Source organism: Diadema antillarum, unplaced genomic scaffold (genome assembly GCF_040938485.1).
Source record: "Diadema antillarum isolate AM-2024a unplaced genomic scaffold, OU_Dant_1.0 seq00000161_RagTag, whole genome shotgun sequence".
NCBI lineage: Eukaryota > Metazoa > Echinodermata > Echinoidea > Diadematoida > Diadematidae > Diadema > Diadema antillarum.
Window position 1 is genome coordinate 722,790 of NW_027271232.1, and position 17,918 is coordinate 740,707.

Here is a 17,918-nt window from a genome sequence, read left to right on the forward strand (position 1 = left end):
CAATTAATCGTATCGATCCAAAATTGCACGGTAAATGGAGCCGCAATTGCACGGGTGATGACGTCATAGTGAAATGGGCCGAATGATCAATGTCAAACAACCAATCAAATGACAGGATCTCTTCAGGCGTTATATAAATACTACTACAGGTATTTGTAAAGGGGCCGCTTGATAACAAACTCCAACAGTGTGAAAAGAAAAGAAATCAAAATTTTACTGCCTCCAAGGACTCCAATTAAAACCCAAAGAGCAATGTGGATTGAGTGAAAGCAGCAACATTAGACATTAGACAACACATTCGTGAAAGTTTGAAGAAAATCGGACAATCGATGCAAAAGTTTTGAATTTTTAAAGTTTTGATGTTGGAACCGCTGGACGAGAGACCACTAGAGGTTATGACGTATGAGTGGACAACAATATAAAAACATTATAAAGAAAATATAAAGAAAAAACCAGAAAAATTCATTTTTCATGAAAATTACAAATTCCATCAACTGATACTGACATATGTTAAGGGTAGCAATTATTCCCCCTGCTTTCTGAAAGCGGTTAATCAAGTGCTCCTTCATAATGCTAGAAAAAGTGAATTTTTTGATTTCATTGACATTAAAAGAGATTCAACGGATCGAGAAAGAATTTGAATGAAGAATTTGAAATTAAATAATCGCAATATCAAGTTGACTCAAGAACTTACGTAATACTTAAAAAACAACAATTGCATTATCCTTATGTTATTGTGTTTTCTAATTTTCTTGTATACATAACACCAGTGCGCTGAGAAACACCCGTATAAAACGCCATATAAATGCAATTATCTTTTATTTATTATTATCATTATTACTACTACTACTACTACTACTACTATTACTACTATTATTATCATTATTATTATCAACAAACAAACAAACAAACAAACGTACGATTTTTTGTTGAGTTCTGCCTCACCTACAAACATATACAAATGTGACCGTGCACCTCAAAACGAACATAAAGTCGCACACACTGATTTTGCGTGAGGACTGAAAATAACTGAAATGGGTCAACCTAGCCGAACTTCACTTTTTCATATTTTCTGAAAGAGCGGGTCTTCTTTTACATTATGCTAAAATTTGGTATCATAAAACGGGCAGGAAAGTGTGTTTTTTTATCAGTTTATCTCGAACATTTTTGATAGAATAGTGTGATTATGTGTGTCTTTAGAATCCCTTTTTCATTTCTGAAAAACCTTATCCACACTCTTCACTTTCAACTCTAATAACTTTTGAAAGGATAGTGTTACTGCTTTGTAAGTTGGCATTAATCATGGACAGAATGTGTTAATGAGGCATGCTTAATTTTGAATTAATTTGATAATCCCTTCATTGTTGTTACTCTGGTGGTTTACTTCCTGTTTTTTGTCCCATTCATCGCACAGCCAGCACGGTTTGGTAAAGATTAAGCGCTTGAATAGAAACTGTACTTCAGAGCCTCTTTTCTCAGTTCACACTTTTCCTGAGTTTGTGCTTTCTTTCCAATATTTAGATAGGTTAGGAGAGTCCATTTGATTTGTGTTATACATCATTTTAAAGCTTAAAGCCTGCTCTTTCAGCATACATATGGTCTTAACTAAAAATTCATGTCTGACGACTTTTTGTTTGTTTTGAGGTGCAGGGTCACAAATACACATAGATGGCTGGAAATGTCAGAAAAGAAATTATGTTATCATTGCGACTTTTATGGAGTATACCATAATTCGTAAAAGCAATATTAGACTTCAAGTGCCATTATGTCACCAGCGATTGCACGAGTAGTCGCAAATAAAAGGGCTGTCGTCTCGGTTCAGGCGGTGCATGCACACTATCGCAGCCCATCTGAAATAATCTAATGGTCTTTCGTCAGATATCGAGTTTGCTCTCTCTTCCACGACAGATCTCAAAATCTGAAACATACGAACACACATACACACACAACCCCGTACCCGAGAGATCATTTTCTATCAGAGAAGATGGCTGGATAGCCCATATTCTAACTGCACTAGCTGGTCTTCTCGCATGGGTCCCAGTTGGATTTGAGGCGGACCACTCTGAACACCGATTATTCACACACGGTGTGGAATACACTCCACCTTCCGCTCCCGTAGGGGCTTGCATGACCGATCATATTCCATATCATAAGGATTATGATATCACGTCAGTAGATTGCCCCGAGTGACTGTGCAAAACCACACTGCATGTGCTATTTTCTGTCATACCAGTTATTCGTTAGCGCAACACGCAAGAGAAGGTAAGACTTCCCAATATCGCTCTTTTTTTAATTTTTCATCGGGGATGGGTATTATCTATTGCACAATTATTGTGATCACTTGTCATATCGAATACTAGTAGAATGTCCATCTTTGTGTCTGAAAGACAAACACTTCACACACACAAACACATCCGACATCCCCAAACTCTGAGCTGTTATAGTCCCAAGACCTCGCCTCAAACCAAAATCACCGACGGTATTCCACTGTGTACACTGAGGTTCAAATGGCAATTTAAACTTTAAACTTTCGATTACAACTAATACTGTCACTAGTTTTCATTTATACCCTGTCAGGGTTAGAGCGACATTTGCCATTCTCTGAAATATTACACCTATAAACATAGTTTTATCATACCCGCTAACCATTTTAATGCCTGGTCTTGGTATATAGTATAGGGCCTACCGAGAAAAAAAAAAGGATTCCATATCTCTCGATCAGTTCTATCAGTTTTGGTGTCATCATTTTGGCTACACATTCTAATGACAATGAAATTTCATCCAAACCATTCCGTGCACTTGTCAATCTCGTATTTAAAAATGACTGTTTTTATGATTTCTTCTTATTCATATCTATTGTTGTTTTCATGGGGTGTGTGATTAGGACTAATCACGTTTCTGTGCGTTTTCAAGCTGCGTTCATGTGGGCCGACAGATTTCTCTGCCATTTTCAACGTAACATGAACTTTATTTTAGCGTGTAAAGTAACAGCGTCAAACGGGTGGTAACAAAGAGAAAAGTGCGAAAATGTATTATCCAAACAGTGACTGATCAGCAATAGAAAATGGCGCGCGGTATATAGCTATCCGCAGCATTCTCCCAGTGTGTTTGGCATTGCACACAAACCAAGGAAGTTGATTTCCCACCTGCCTGTACAAACTGTATTGTCCGGGCTGTTGCCAATACTGTTTACACGTCCCTCGTGAAATGAAATAGATTACTGCACTGGTGAGCACAGTATTGCTTTGTCACCCACCCCCCCCCCCCCCCCCCCCCGCGCTTTATTCACCATTTGCCGTAATCAATAACGGTATATGGCATTCAAATAATGTTTTGTGGAAAATGCAACCAAATGAAAATGAAAAGAAACAATAATTTGGCAGCCTGGAGTACGCACTCTCCTCGGTCGAATCATTCAGCTTGCTCTGTGTTCTTTTTCCATTGTTTATGGTCAATCATCCTTTGTATTTCCATGATAATCAACTCGGTTTTGAGTCGCCTCTGTTTTCATATCAGAAACCGGCGTAAATACTGTTGTCTACAAATGCAAATTGTGGCACAACGTATTTATAAAGGTCACTCACTTAACACCTTCTCTACTTCTCTCCGCCTCTGTCTGTCTAACTGTCTGTCTGTCGGTCTCTCTGTCTGTCTGTCGGTCTGTCTGTCTGTCTGTCTGTCTGTCTGTGTCTGTCTGTCTGTCTGTCTGCCTGTCTCCTCTCTCTCTCTCTCTCTCTCTCTATTCTTTTTGCCTGACTGTTTGGAATTAGCTCATTTATAAAATGCGCGTATGTAATTCGTTTGAATAGTTTGCTTCTTTCCATCATCAAAAAAAGAAAAGAAAAAAAAAACATGATTCAAAGCAATACAAGTTGTCGACTTGTCTTTCATTCATCTGGTAAGGGCATTATTTTTTTCGAATGCAATATTATGACATTTTGATGAGGTATATGCGTGCACGAGTGATGTTATGAAAAAAGAAACAATACACACTGTCCTGGTAATAAAAGAATAAAGAAGTAAGTAATCATAACGACGGAAAACAGTGTTCGACTAAAAAGCAAAGCTTGTAAGACGTGGAACATTGGAAACAAAACGACAACAAAGTATAAATCTTTGAAAAAAAATCTCAGGTAAAAAAAAAGAAAAAAAATGTAAGAAGTGAGATCATGATATTTGAAATTACCCATAGTCATCTTAACGTCACCTATGTTCTTTTTTTTATTTTCCACTTTTTCTTTGGCCAGTTTTAATTCGTTAATTACAGTTCATCAAAACGTCATGGAGAACGTAAGTCTCAAAAAGACTGACGACTGATGACATCGTAGTGCACGGTTACTTCTATGTACGCGCTGTTGGTCTCTGTATCGATACATATAGTTCTTCACCTTGAATGAATACATATGCTTTAATCTCTACTTATCGGGAGTGATATCGAACATGGCCCTTATCTATCTATAATATAGAGCTCATAGGCCACATGTGCCTAGAGTGTCAAGCTTATGGGCTTGGTTTACTTGGTGTCTTGATAGCTCGTGGGTTCATTTGATTTTATTTCATTTTGATGTACGTTTAGTTCCATTTTTTTGGAGTATTCATTTGATGTTATATGTAATGTAATTTGTTGTTTATCTGTTATCAATATGTGGTTATGAATGTGTGACAAAACCAGTTTTCCATGTCATTTTTATGCATAATTTGGACAAAAAAAGAAATGAAATTAGATTAAATTACATTTAGATTATTAAATCACAAAATTCATATGAACCTATTGGCTCCCTGAATGCCGTATGGATCGCCAAATGGTAACAATTAGTATTTTGCTGAAAGTAAATGACGACTAAAGTGAGCCTGTGTATCTCCAACTTTTGAAATAGGAAAAAAAGAGAAGGCATCTTTTCCTGATTTCGCCAAGAGCAATGTCTATACACAAAGACAATTTGAGATTTGTTGTTTTTCCATCTAAGAGTGTGAAAAAGTATCTATACAAGTTTCTGCTATCTAGACACATCATACGTTTTAGTCACGTTAGCTACAGCGGAGCTTTATTTCATGATAATAATAACATGTTCGTCAATGAATGAACAACGAAAACAACACAACATTCCTATTCTACGCTTGAGATTAATTATTTCAAATAATTTCAGAACGGCAATTTAAAAGCTGCAGACAGCAGCTCTGTGACTCAAACAATGATACAAATGGACGGTTCTCGTGGAATGATAATAGATAGTTCCACACCTGTAATTCTCTCCTCCCTTCCTTGTCTTTTAGGGTAAAAAGGGTAACAAGATGGCGGCGAGGCGAAGAAGAGAGGAGTCTCAGCGCAGTTCCTGCTTAAGTAAAGGTGTTAGGAGATGGATCATATTGCTCAGCGCTAGTTTCAACGCATTCCTCGAACTTGGGAACGTGAGAGCCATTGGCGTCATCATCAACGATTCCACCGCTGAGCTGCGCATCTCAACAGCGTTTACGGGAACAGTTATATCCGTGTCCGCTGGTCTCATGTTTTCTATGGGTAAGAGAGTGGTCCACTTAATTTGCACTGACCGCCTTGTCAAACAAGAGTGAAGAGTGTAAAGCCACCTCATATTCGAGTGGATTATTATACATTGAAATAAAAGAAACCAAACAGACAGAAGGTGAAAACTTGGTGAAAATTTGTTATCGAAACAGAACTTGAAGGGAACTGGAAACTCTTACAGATGGACTGAGTAAAAGCGGGAATATTAGTAGAACGCAAAAGTAAAATTTCAAGGAAAATCGGACAGTCAATTCAAATGTTATGGATATCTAAAGTTTTGGTGACGTCAGTGCCATGGTTGGATGAGAAGTCTACGACAGTTCGTGACGTCACGCACGGAAAACGATACAGATAGAACACGAAGAGAATTCAACAAAATTTCATTTGTTTAAATGAAAAGTCCATATTTCCTCCTCTTGATAATGGAAAATGATAAGTGTAATATATTTGCCCCTGTTTTCTCATTGGATTATTACAGGTTGATGATTTTTTCTCCCTTCCAAGTCATCATGACAAATAGACAAAGTTATTCAGACAAAAAAAGAAAGCTAAGATAAGATCTTCGAAGTACGTAGTTCCTTGCTGCAGCAGACTTTTTTTAGGGGGAGGAGAGCCTCAAAATTTTGAAAACCAAAGCTGCCGATATATAAACCAAACATGTCACCCCCCCTTCCCCGCCAAACCAGTGGGGTTTGAATTTGTCACCTACTGCTTTCCCTGGTTGTCGGTGGCAAATACTCAATCTTTGAATTCCCATTGTTTTGTTAAAAAATAAGTTTACAAACAATAAAGCTAAGACAGTAACAAATCTGTCATCCTGCAACATCCTTTGTCATTATTTTTCAAACGTTATAAAGAGTCCCTTTTCAAAAAGGTACTTAATATATTTTCCATCCAATTTGATTTTTTTTTTCAGTAACGGAAATGCATATAATTATTTTTAGTAATCCATTACAATACGCTCTGTGAAGTACTTAGAATTTTGTTAGAAAATGGAGAAATCAGGCGGTAAAAATTAGTTTTGTTCTAAAAGGTGCTAAATCCAAAAGGATCCAATCAGAATCCAGTGTGCATACTTTACTGCTCTTTGATTCCAGTTTCACGAGTGGCTGGCAAGCCTACCTAACTGTATAGCTTTCGAGATTACACTCATATTGCTTGATTGTTAGTTGTGATATTTTTCCTTCCTTTGGAAATGCATTGTTTAGAGGGATGGAGGAAACAGGAGGAGAAAGATACCAAATCATCCCAGAAAAATAAACGAAGTTAATAGAAAAACAAGACGCTAAAACAACAATTACATATTTGTCATCACTGGACTAAAAGTTTTCATTCAGTTTCATCAAGTTCTTTATTATGCGACGCCACAGATCTTATGCGGCAAGGAGAAACGTATAGATACATAATCATCATAACAGTACACAATACGTCCGTACCATGGCTAAGAAGGGATTACGGGAAAATCATAAATATGAATCTTTAAAAATGAAATCTACACCATCCTCAAGAAGGATAGGTTCTAAAATGAGGGAGGTTGTTTTCATCTATTGCTGGCATGTCTTACTATCAACCTGCAGCAATATTCATCACGCCTCTCTTGCGGAAGTTTAGTCAACGACAGCTGGTCATGTTCGGTGGGGCTCTGTCATCGCTTGGATTGGTACTGTCGTCTTTCGCTCAGAATGGAGGTCACTTTGCCGCAACGTTCTCTCTTTACGGTATGTGAAGCAGAGATGATATTAGGATTAGGATTTATTGTATATCCGATCGCCCATGTAATAATCCACAAAAAGTATTGTAAAATGAATTTCAACTTTTCTACCAACTTTAAAAGAGTATGCCTTTTTAAAGCTTTAAAACGATATATAACACGTTAAGACTGGTCCACCCAACCCACTCAAAAAGTGACTGAAATAAGGAAGAGTTAAGAGATGCAATTTCAGAGAACAAGGAGAGAGAAAAAAAGATATAATAGGATCACTCAGGTGTGCTGTGCAGAATTGTAAATCAAAATCTACTCTTTCCCCGGAAAACAGCGCCTGTCAAAAAAAAAAAAAAAAAATGGTCCAGAAAACTGTCCAACATCTCAATTTTTTTTTTTTTTAAGTGGGTTTTTAAGCTATCAAATTTTGATAGCAAGTAGAGAAAAGATAATTCTGCGAGGTTAGACAAACTTTAGAAATTCGAGTGGGCCAACCCAAATGACGCATTTTGTTCCATTACAGAAATTCCTTATCTGCGACTTTGTTGTTGTTGTTGTTCTTTTTTGTTCTTTTTTTTTTGGGGGGGGGGGGGGAAGTTGAGCTGGGCGATCACATACACACACACACACACATATATATATAATATATATATATATATATATATATATATATAAAATGTATACATATATACATGTATATATATATATATACGTATATATATATATATATACATAATTATATATATATATATATATACATATATATATATATATAACTTAAGTACATTGTACGCTATAAAATAGTTGATAACTTTAGATAAAGCAATTTGGCAGAGTTAAAAGTTTCGTATGGTTTTGAACTACAGGAATCTCTAGTCATTTTTTCTCCCTTGAGTATGTTGAATTTTGCCCATTGAATGACAGATTTACACAAAGCGCTAAGCAGGACGAGAGAAATTCGAATAAGGAGAGACAGTAAATCAAGAATTATCTAAACTGCACCTCTATATAATTTTGGAATGCTCATCATAGTATTATGAGCAATGGACTACGCAGTATATCATACATGTACACAGGGGCGTCACCAGCTTTTTTTCAAGGGGGGTGCGTTTTTACACTAAATGTTTACGAGATTTTTTGGACAGACATTTGGAATATAGGAAGCTCTCAATCCCTATATAGACTTGTACTGTTTTTGAGGGAAACCAAGCGGGGAAAGGGCACCGGCGTAGCTAGGATTTCATCTTGGGGGGGGGGGGGGGGGGGGGTTAGTATGCGAGGGAGCGAGCAAAGGTGGGGGGAGGGTGTGGAAGTGCCAGAGGGGGTTGTACCCCCTATAAATGGATTATGGAATGACGATGTGAAACGACAAATTACTGGCAGCAATATCAGGAGAATGGCATAACGACTACATGCGAGCGAGGGGAGCGAGCGAGCTTGAAAATTTTGACATTTTACAGTCCAAAAACTGCCGTTTGTAGACATATTTTTTTTTTTTTGCTTTGTTAATTAAGGGGGGGGGGCGCACCGGGCGCAACTGCTGGCAATTACTGGCAGCAACATCAGGAGAATTGCATAATGATTGAATGCGAGCGAGCAAGAGAGCGAGCTTGGAAATTTTGACATTTTACAGTCCCCAAACTGCCATTTGGAGCCATATTTTTTCGCTTTGGAAATAAAGGAGGGGTGGGGCGCAACGGGCGCAACTGCCGGTAATTACTGGTAGCAACATCAGGAGAATGGCATAACAATAAAATGCGAGCGAGCGAGCGAGCTTGAAAATTTTGACATTTAACAGTCCCAAAACTGCCGTTTGTAGCCATATTTATTTGCTTTGGAAATTAAGGGGGGGCGCACCGGGCGCAACTGCTGGCAATTACTGGCAGCAACATCAGGTGAATGGCATAGCAATTAAATGCGAGCGAGCGAAGAGAGCGAGCTTGACAATTTTGACATTTTACAGTCCAAAAACTGCCATTTGGAGCCATATTTTTTCGCTTTGGAAATGAAGGAGGGGGGGGGGGGGGCGCACCGGGCGTAACTGCCGGCAATTACTGGCAGCAACGTCAGGAGAATTGCGTAACAATTAAATGCGAGAGGAGCGAGCGAGCGAGCTTGAAAATTTTGACATTTTACAGTAAAAAACAAACAAACTGCCGTTTGTAGGCTACATTTCTTCGCTTTAGAATTTAAGGGGGCGCATCGGGTGCAACTACTGGCAGCAATATCAGGAGAGCATAATGATTAAATGTTACATTTTACAGTCCAAAAACTGCCGTTCTTAGCCATATTTTTTCGCTTTGGAAATTAAGGGGGGAGGGGCACCGGGCGGAACTGCTGGCAATTACTGGCAGCAACATCAGGTGAATTGCATAACAATCAAATGCGAGCGAGCGAAGAGAGCGAGCTTGAAAATTTTACATTTTACAGTCCAAAAACTGCCGTTCTTAGCCATATTTTTTTTTGCTTTGTTAATTAAGGGGGGGGGGGGCGCACCGGGCGCAACTGCAGGCAATTACTGGCAGCAACATCAGGAGAATTGCATAATGATTGAATGCGAGCGAGCAAGAGAGCGAACTTGAAAATTTTGACATTTTACAGTCCCCAAACTGCCATTTGGAGCCATATTTTTCGCTTTGGAAATAAAGGAGGGGTGGGGCGCAACGGGCGCAACTGCCGGTAATTACTGGTAGCAACATCAGGAGAATGGCATAACAATAAAATGCGAGCGAGCGAGCGAGCGAGCTTGAAAATTTTGACATTTAACAGTCCAAAAACTGCCGTTTGTAGCCATATTTATTTGCTTTGGAAATTAAGGGGGGGGGGGGGCGCACCGGGCGCAACTGCTGGCAATTACTGGCAGCAACATCAGGTGAATGGCATAGCAATTAAATGCGAGCGAGCGAAGAGAGCGAGCTTGACAATTTTGACATTTTACAGTCCAAAAACTGCCATTTGGAGCCATATTTTTTCGCTTTGGAAATGAAGGAGGGGGGGGGGGGGCGCACCGGGCGCAACTGCCGGCAATTACTGGCAGCAACGTCAGGAGAATTGCGTAACAATTAAATGCGAGAGGAGCGAGCGAGCGAGCTTGAAAATTTTGACATTTTACAGTAAAAAACAAACAAACTGCCGTTTGTAGGCTACATTTCTTCGATTTAGAATTTAAGGGGGCGCATCGGGCGCAACTACTGGCAGCAATATCAGGAGAGCATAATGATTAAATGTTACATTTTGCAGTCCAAAAACTGCCGTTCTTAGCCATATTTTTTCGCTTTGGAAATTAAGAGGGGAGGGGCACCGGGCGGAACTGCTGGCAATTACTGGCAGCAACATCAGGTGAATTGCATAACAATCAAATGCGAGCGAGCGAAGAGAGCGAGCTTGAAAATTTTACATTTTACAGTCCAAAAACTGCCGTTCTTAGCCATATTTTTTCGCTTTGGAAATTAAGGGGGGCGCAACTGCAGGCAATTACTGGCAGCAACATCAGAAGAATGGCATAAAGATTAAATGCGAGCGAACGGAGCGAGCGAGCTTGAAAATTTTGACGTTTTACAGTCCCCAAACTGCCGTTTGTAGCTATATTTTTTCGCTTTGGAAATTAAGGGGGGCGCACCAGGCGCAACTGCCGGCAATTACTGGCAGCAACTTCAGGAGAATGGCATTACGACTAAATGCGAGTGAGAGGAGCGAGCGAGCTTGAAAATTTTGACATTTTACTGTCCAAAAACTGCCGTTTGCAGCTATTTTTTTTTTCGCTTTGGAAATTAAAGGGGGGGGGGTGGACGCCCGGTGCGCCCCTCCCCCTGGATCCGCCACTGGTAGTCAAGGGTGTGGGTTTATGTTCATGAACATACATGCCACCACCTTAACAACATTCAGAGAAGCTGCTCTCCCATGTATTACAACCTTGCAGCCTTCGTCTGGATCACTCATCCTTTAAAGGAGGATGCATTCAGATTTTACTCGCACAGTGCACACTTTTGTTGTAAATAGAGATCATCACCATGGCACCTCCCAATGGCACACATGTGTAGTTTCATCCCAATATAGCTTCTGGGAGCTGCGAGAGGGATTACAGTATCAAGTATCAAGTATCAAGTATGACTGGGGGAGGTATGACCAGCGAGGTGGCGTCGAAGTGACCAAGCGGGGAAAGGATGTCCAAAATCTGCACTTTAGAGCATCCCCTAAACTAATTGTGCGTGTTTGTTTGTGTGTGTGTATTATATACATGGAAAAGTTAGGAATTAGCCCAGGTCAAGTCTTTTTATTGGCAATGCAAGACATTTTTATATAGACTAGTATGTAAAGCAACACTGCAAAATCAATGATCTAGCTTTGGTATAACGAAGCGTAAGGTACAAAGGAGTACATTCTACATCACATTGCGCAACATTGTAGCGACTCTTCGTTCGGATGTACTGAGTACACTGCGCACATCCTGCTTATATGCAGAATGCCAACCAGGGCCCTGTTTTATCAAAAGATAAAATCAATTTTAAATTTCCTTAACACACAGCCTGCCACAGACTTATCATAGAAATCAACTTTATAGTCAATTTTAACTCTTCATAAAACAGGGCCCAGGAATCACAATCTTTTGTCGGGTCCGGGCTTTGTAAACAATGTTTCACACTGTATACCTATCTAATTATGGTTAAAAGAAATCATAGAAAAATATCTTATTTCTGGATCACCCTTTCATTCAAAAGCAGTTTACTAACACTTGAACTACCATTTCGGTAATTTTTTTTTTTTTTTTTTACCAGCGGATTGGGAGGGGGCGCACCCCCCCCCCCCCCTCCGTAGTTACGCCACTGCTTTTGGGTGAAATAATTGGACAGATTTCTTGAATTCTAACAAAAAAGCAAGAAAATCTTTTCATCGTGGGAATTATGATTATGTGGGGTGGGGCAAATGGTGCGCTTGCCTTCCAATATTTTTATGGGGGCAACATTTTTGTTTTCTTTCAAAAGCAAGAAGATTTTCTCATTTCGGGAATTATTAATTATGGGGGGGGGGAGCAAAACTAAAATATGCTTGCCCCTCCATTTTTTTTTTTTTTTTTTAATGAGGCTAAGGCTAGCTCTCGGGCTGGCAATATGGATTGGTCAGAAGTAACGTACATAGACCCTACATACTTGTAAGTAGCACACGTACATGCAAACGTGTATAAGTGCTCCGTATCGTACGGATGTACAGTACGGTCGATAAATAGTAAACACTGTAGAATACTAATAGATATGTATAAAATCAGTGCTGCCAGAACCAGGGGTGCGAATTGTTTTTGCCGACGATTTTTGTGTGTGTGTGTGTGTGTGTGTGTGTGTGTGTGTGTGTGTGTGTCCCTGGTGCAGACTGATTTTTTTTTTTTTTTTTTTTTTTTTTAGGATCTGAAGGGGGGTGCGTTCGCACCCAACGCACCCCCCCTGGTGACGCCCATGGTACATAAGTATAAAAGCGTCCATAGGGGAATATACTTCTGAAAACAAGGTATACATATGAAGGGGAATTCATTCCAAAGGGGACATTTTTGATTCCCCTCAAGGTTATGACAATGTTTTTCAAAGCCTTATCATTGATCTGGGGCCTCAGGACTACTCCACAGTTACAGGGCACAGATGGCATAGTGTTTATAGATTGAGGACTGTACCATTGATACAATTTAGGAGAGATTGGCAGGGATGCAAAGAAAAAAATGGGTGTATAATTTATATATTGGATGTGCATAGAAGACGGGGAATTTAAATATATCTGCTTTGTTGTTGTATTTTCTCATTAACATACAGAATGTAGTGGTATACTATAAGATGCATTTTCTACTCTTGTCAGTTCAATTCTGCATTGAGCCTATTATTAATGCATGATTTTTCAAAAAGGGCAATATTTGCATTCTTTCTGAATATTTCATGCTTTTTATCGAAATTCCCCCTAACTATTAAAACATTTATTCCGCATTTGCCCTTATGGCTGGAAGTAACGTTACACAGCTGTATATAATACATATGATTTAGATATATAATTTAATATAAATATGACATACATGTTATCATCTTTTCAAGGCTTTGTCAACTGCCACCTCTTTCCTATGAAAAAAACAAGCGACACCTCTGAGTCTTAAAACCCACAAACCATACAGCTCAAGAGTTAAACTGTACCGCCTACGAGCTAGAAGCCGCAAACAAGACCCACGGACTCGACATCTATATATAGGAGAAAAGAAAAATCCACGACCTCAACAACACATGCCTGGGAGTAACGTTTGAAGTGTCGAGCTCGTGGGCCTTTTGTACCTAGTGCCGATCTCATGGACTTGTTGATATTTAGCTCGTGGGTGTAAATGACTGAAGAACCTTTTCCAAATTCAATGTCTAGCTCGCGAGCCGTACGACTCGTGGGTGTCGAGCTCGTAGGACGACCACAATGAAACCAACAACTTCTGCTTTGAATTATTGCAATGTGGACATTCTAAAACATTACGTCTGAATATAGAACGCAATGGCACTTACCATTTTTTTAAATAAATGTCTTGAAGACAAACTCTAACCACAAGAAACATGTGAGTATAGAGTAAGTAATATCAATCTCGTGTTATCCGTGTGTTAATGAAAATGAAAAAAAAAAGCCGCCAGAAACATATGATATTTAATTTCACTGTTTTCTTGCTTGCTTACAGGTTTAGGTTTTTGCAGTGTCATCGTGATTTCAAACTCAGTCCCAGCAATGTACTTTCCGGATTTATTCGAGGTTGCTGCTGGGATAAACGTGACGGGCGGTGCGATTGGCGTGTTGGTCCTACCGGTGTTGATGGAGAAGCTGTACGAGGCTTACGGTTGGAGGGGCGCCCTCTTGCTTCTTGGGGCAGTGAATTTCCATTTAGTGTCCTTTGGTGCTCTGCTTCGACCACGGTCGGGGCAGATATGCAAAAGAAAAGAAGGCGTTGAAAATGGCCAAACAACTACAGATGGCACTTCAGTGGACGTGATCAATCTGCAGGAACTTCCAAGCACTTTGGGATGCAGAGACGATGCTTCTGCTGGAAACGCTAATCCTGGTTACGAAGACGACGAACAAATTGAGGAGAGCATGATTGACGACAGAGCAAGAAAACCAAGAACAAACGTGATCTGGGTATCCGAGAATTCTGGGCAAATTTCAACACGAAGGAAAACTGTTCAACCATGCTCCACTCCAGGGACTGTACTCGTCAAAGAAGATGATGAAGTTTGCCCATCTGTTGATGACAGTTCTAAAACAACGAAGGACTACGCTTGCCGTGCAGAATCCACAAAGACAAAGGCATCTGAAAGGCGTCAAGAAATTATATAAAGCGCAGTCGGCTGTCGTGGGCGTGCAGCTCGCTTTTTCCACTTTCAGGTATTCAAGGATGAATTCCCCTCTTTTACAATTGCATTCATCGGGATGATTCTGTTTGGCACAACTTATAACGCCCTTACTCTGTTCATCATTCCTAACGCCGTAGCCAAAGGGTTGGGAGGCCTTTCCATGTATGTCTCCTTGACAGAAGCCATCGGAGATGCCTTTGGCCGACTAACTTCGTAATTCTCACCTCGCGCAAGAACGTGAGCGTGGAGATCCTGTATCTCACTGCATGTGTCATTCTAACTGGCGCTATGTTTATCAACGCTCTGGCAGCATCCCTGTGGACTCTCGCCATTGTCTTTTTCATATGCGGACTCTGCTACGGCGCTATGGTGTCCGGCCTTTTCATCGTATTAAAAGAACTTTTGGGAACGCATCAGTATGAATCTTCGGTTGCTCTGGCTTTTTTCACGGTTGGCATTGGAGCACCAATTAGTGGGGTCCTATTCGGTGAGGCACTATTATATGGATGTAAAATACAAAGGAGAGCAGGCCTACATGGAGCAGAACTTGCTATTAAAACGCTGCACTTCTCATAAATACAAGTGTATTATATATAATACAAGAACAGAACTCAAGCTCATCCTTTCAATACACACAGTTTATTTGTTGCAACACAAATTTTCGGGCTCCTTGCCCTGTGTCAAGTAATTTGAAAGTCACTTGACAAATTTCATTAAATATTATTGGACAAACAAGTGGACTGCGAATTACTTTATACAGACCTAATGTACACTCAGCAAAAAAAAGAAAGTAACCACCTTTTTCAAGTTCATCTTTCTCATAGATTATTTGACTAATAGTAATGTTTTATATACCATTTTAAAGGTAATTTAATTTGCTATCAACCTAGTAGGTCAATAAGATGGAAAACCTTACACATGAGTGAAAATATTCGTTTTTCTCTTCCAAGGCACAAAAGTAAAAATTGCAAAAATGGATAAATTGTTAATAAAGCGTATGTGCTCCTCCATGTAACAATGAGAACAAAAGACAAGTTCATCGCAATGAGAAATGCAAATTAAGTTGCAAAAATCACCCTATGATAACTATGTCTCTGCAACCCTCCAAAGACAGAGAAAGGCAAAAAATAATGGAAAAAATGAAGAATCTTCAGTCAAATCAATAGTTAGAACACATAAGAGAAGAAGCAATGGTATACCAACAAAGATGGTAGAAATTAGAAATGTTATTCCAATTTAAGAAAATTTGAATTATTTTGATTGATTTGATTTGATTTTGATTGATTTGATTGATTTTATCTCATGCATTTTTAAATTCCTTAATCAAAAATGAAAATTCTAATTAAGAATTTTTTCCCATTTCATCACCTTTGCGGCTTACTCCCTATGCCATTAAAATATTGAGTTGACAGAAAATTCTTATGTTCCCCCTTCAGTTCCACTACTATGGTTTCGGTTGAGAATATAAAGAGAAACAAGGGAACGGAAACTTATTTCTGCTATTTCATTTATGTCTCTCATTGAGTTTAATTGGTCTTTTTGTTATCATTGCTATCTTGAGGGGCTTTTGCAAACGAATTTGAAAATGTCAATTTCTGCAATTTTTACTTTAGTGCCTTGGAGGACAAAACCGAATGTGTTTACTCATGCGTAAAGTTTCCCTTTGTATAAACCTACAAGGTCGGTTGATATTCAATTACGTAGATAACCTTTAATATGATATATGACATAATGATGTCTATCTAAATCTTCTATGAAAAATATGAACTGGAAAAGTGTTTACTTTCTTTTTTGCTGAGTGTATATGAATATGTACAAATTAATGTATATGTTACATACAAATGTATGTATATTTTTACTAGTTTACGCTGATTTAAAGAAATTAAGGAGAATAAAGAATATCATTGAACTCAGAAGACACAAGAGAATACCTTAAAGGGAACAAGGTGATGTTCACAATTATCAGTGATCAATGATACTAAATAGTTCTGCAATACCTTTGTTATGATCTCGATGTTGCATCTTTTTGTATATTCATACAGTCACACACGCACGCACACACACATACACACACACACACACATTGTACACTCAATTTATAGAGTCAAAGATCAGGAACCCATTTTATTAAGTGTCTATTATGATAGCAACTTTTGCTTGAATAACAATTATCATGATAACGACAAGAATCCAGCTTCCTGATTGGCTGTTGCTGTGGGAAGTTGTCATTCCAGCAAGAATTACTATGCTAACATTTTTTTTAAATGTTGACTAGGTTTTCACTATAACGAGAATGAAATGATTTTTAAGTCAGAGTACTCCGATGTTATCGAAATCATAATTTTCGTGTTTCTTTGTCATTTAACAGGCACCATCTATGACAGGACGCAGTCTTACGACAAGGCGTTTTGGATTCTTGCTGCATTTGTCCTCCTACAAGGGCTACTCACCTTTGCCGCTATTATCTTTGGAAGAAAGCGCCAAACATCTATAGAAAATACAAAGCCTTTTTAATTGTAGTAAAAGAACTATCGTAAACAGATATAATCGTCATGTAAGTAAATCACTGGACTTGAGGGGGGGGGGCACAATATTTTAATAGGCTACTTTAAGGTATGTTTAATTATACTGTGTGTGTGTGTGTGTGTGTGTGTGTAACAACATTCACACTGAATCACGTTTTTAAGACCGGATCGTAGCATCCATTATAGATCTGCCTGTAACGAATAGAACAATTCATTCATTTTGCCTTTGATTAGCAGTACGTTGACATTATTTTTCTGATACCATATAGATATTTCCATTCAATAAAGAAAATAATCCTTGAGTTTACACCATAATAGTTATGTTACCAATGGAACGCATTCATGGTACAGAGGGAAGCATAATCATTATGATTAATATTACCATGGTGTTATTGCAAATAATTAGTTTCATCCTGAATATTCACTGAAACGAACATAACAAATGCGATAGATACCATGATCGTAACGGCCATATTTATACAGGGTGGCCCAAAAAGAACGGAACACCTAAGATCTTTAATTTCAGCAATATTGTTGCAAATATATTCATTATTTTGCATTTTATTGGAAAGGCAATTCTTTGTCCAATAGAATGACACCAAGTTCTTTGATTTTGGTTAATGCGTTATGATTTTAGGACCATTTTTGTCAACCCTTGCAATTTTCAAAATGTGATCATTTTGCACTCTCAGCGATACCGAAACCAGCGACAATTCGGCTTGTCATAAAACCAGTAGCGTTCGCATTGTGTGGAATGTGAGGCAGACGTGTGGTTGTCATTGTCCGCCCCACATTCCACACATTGTGAACGCTAC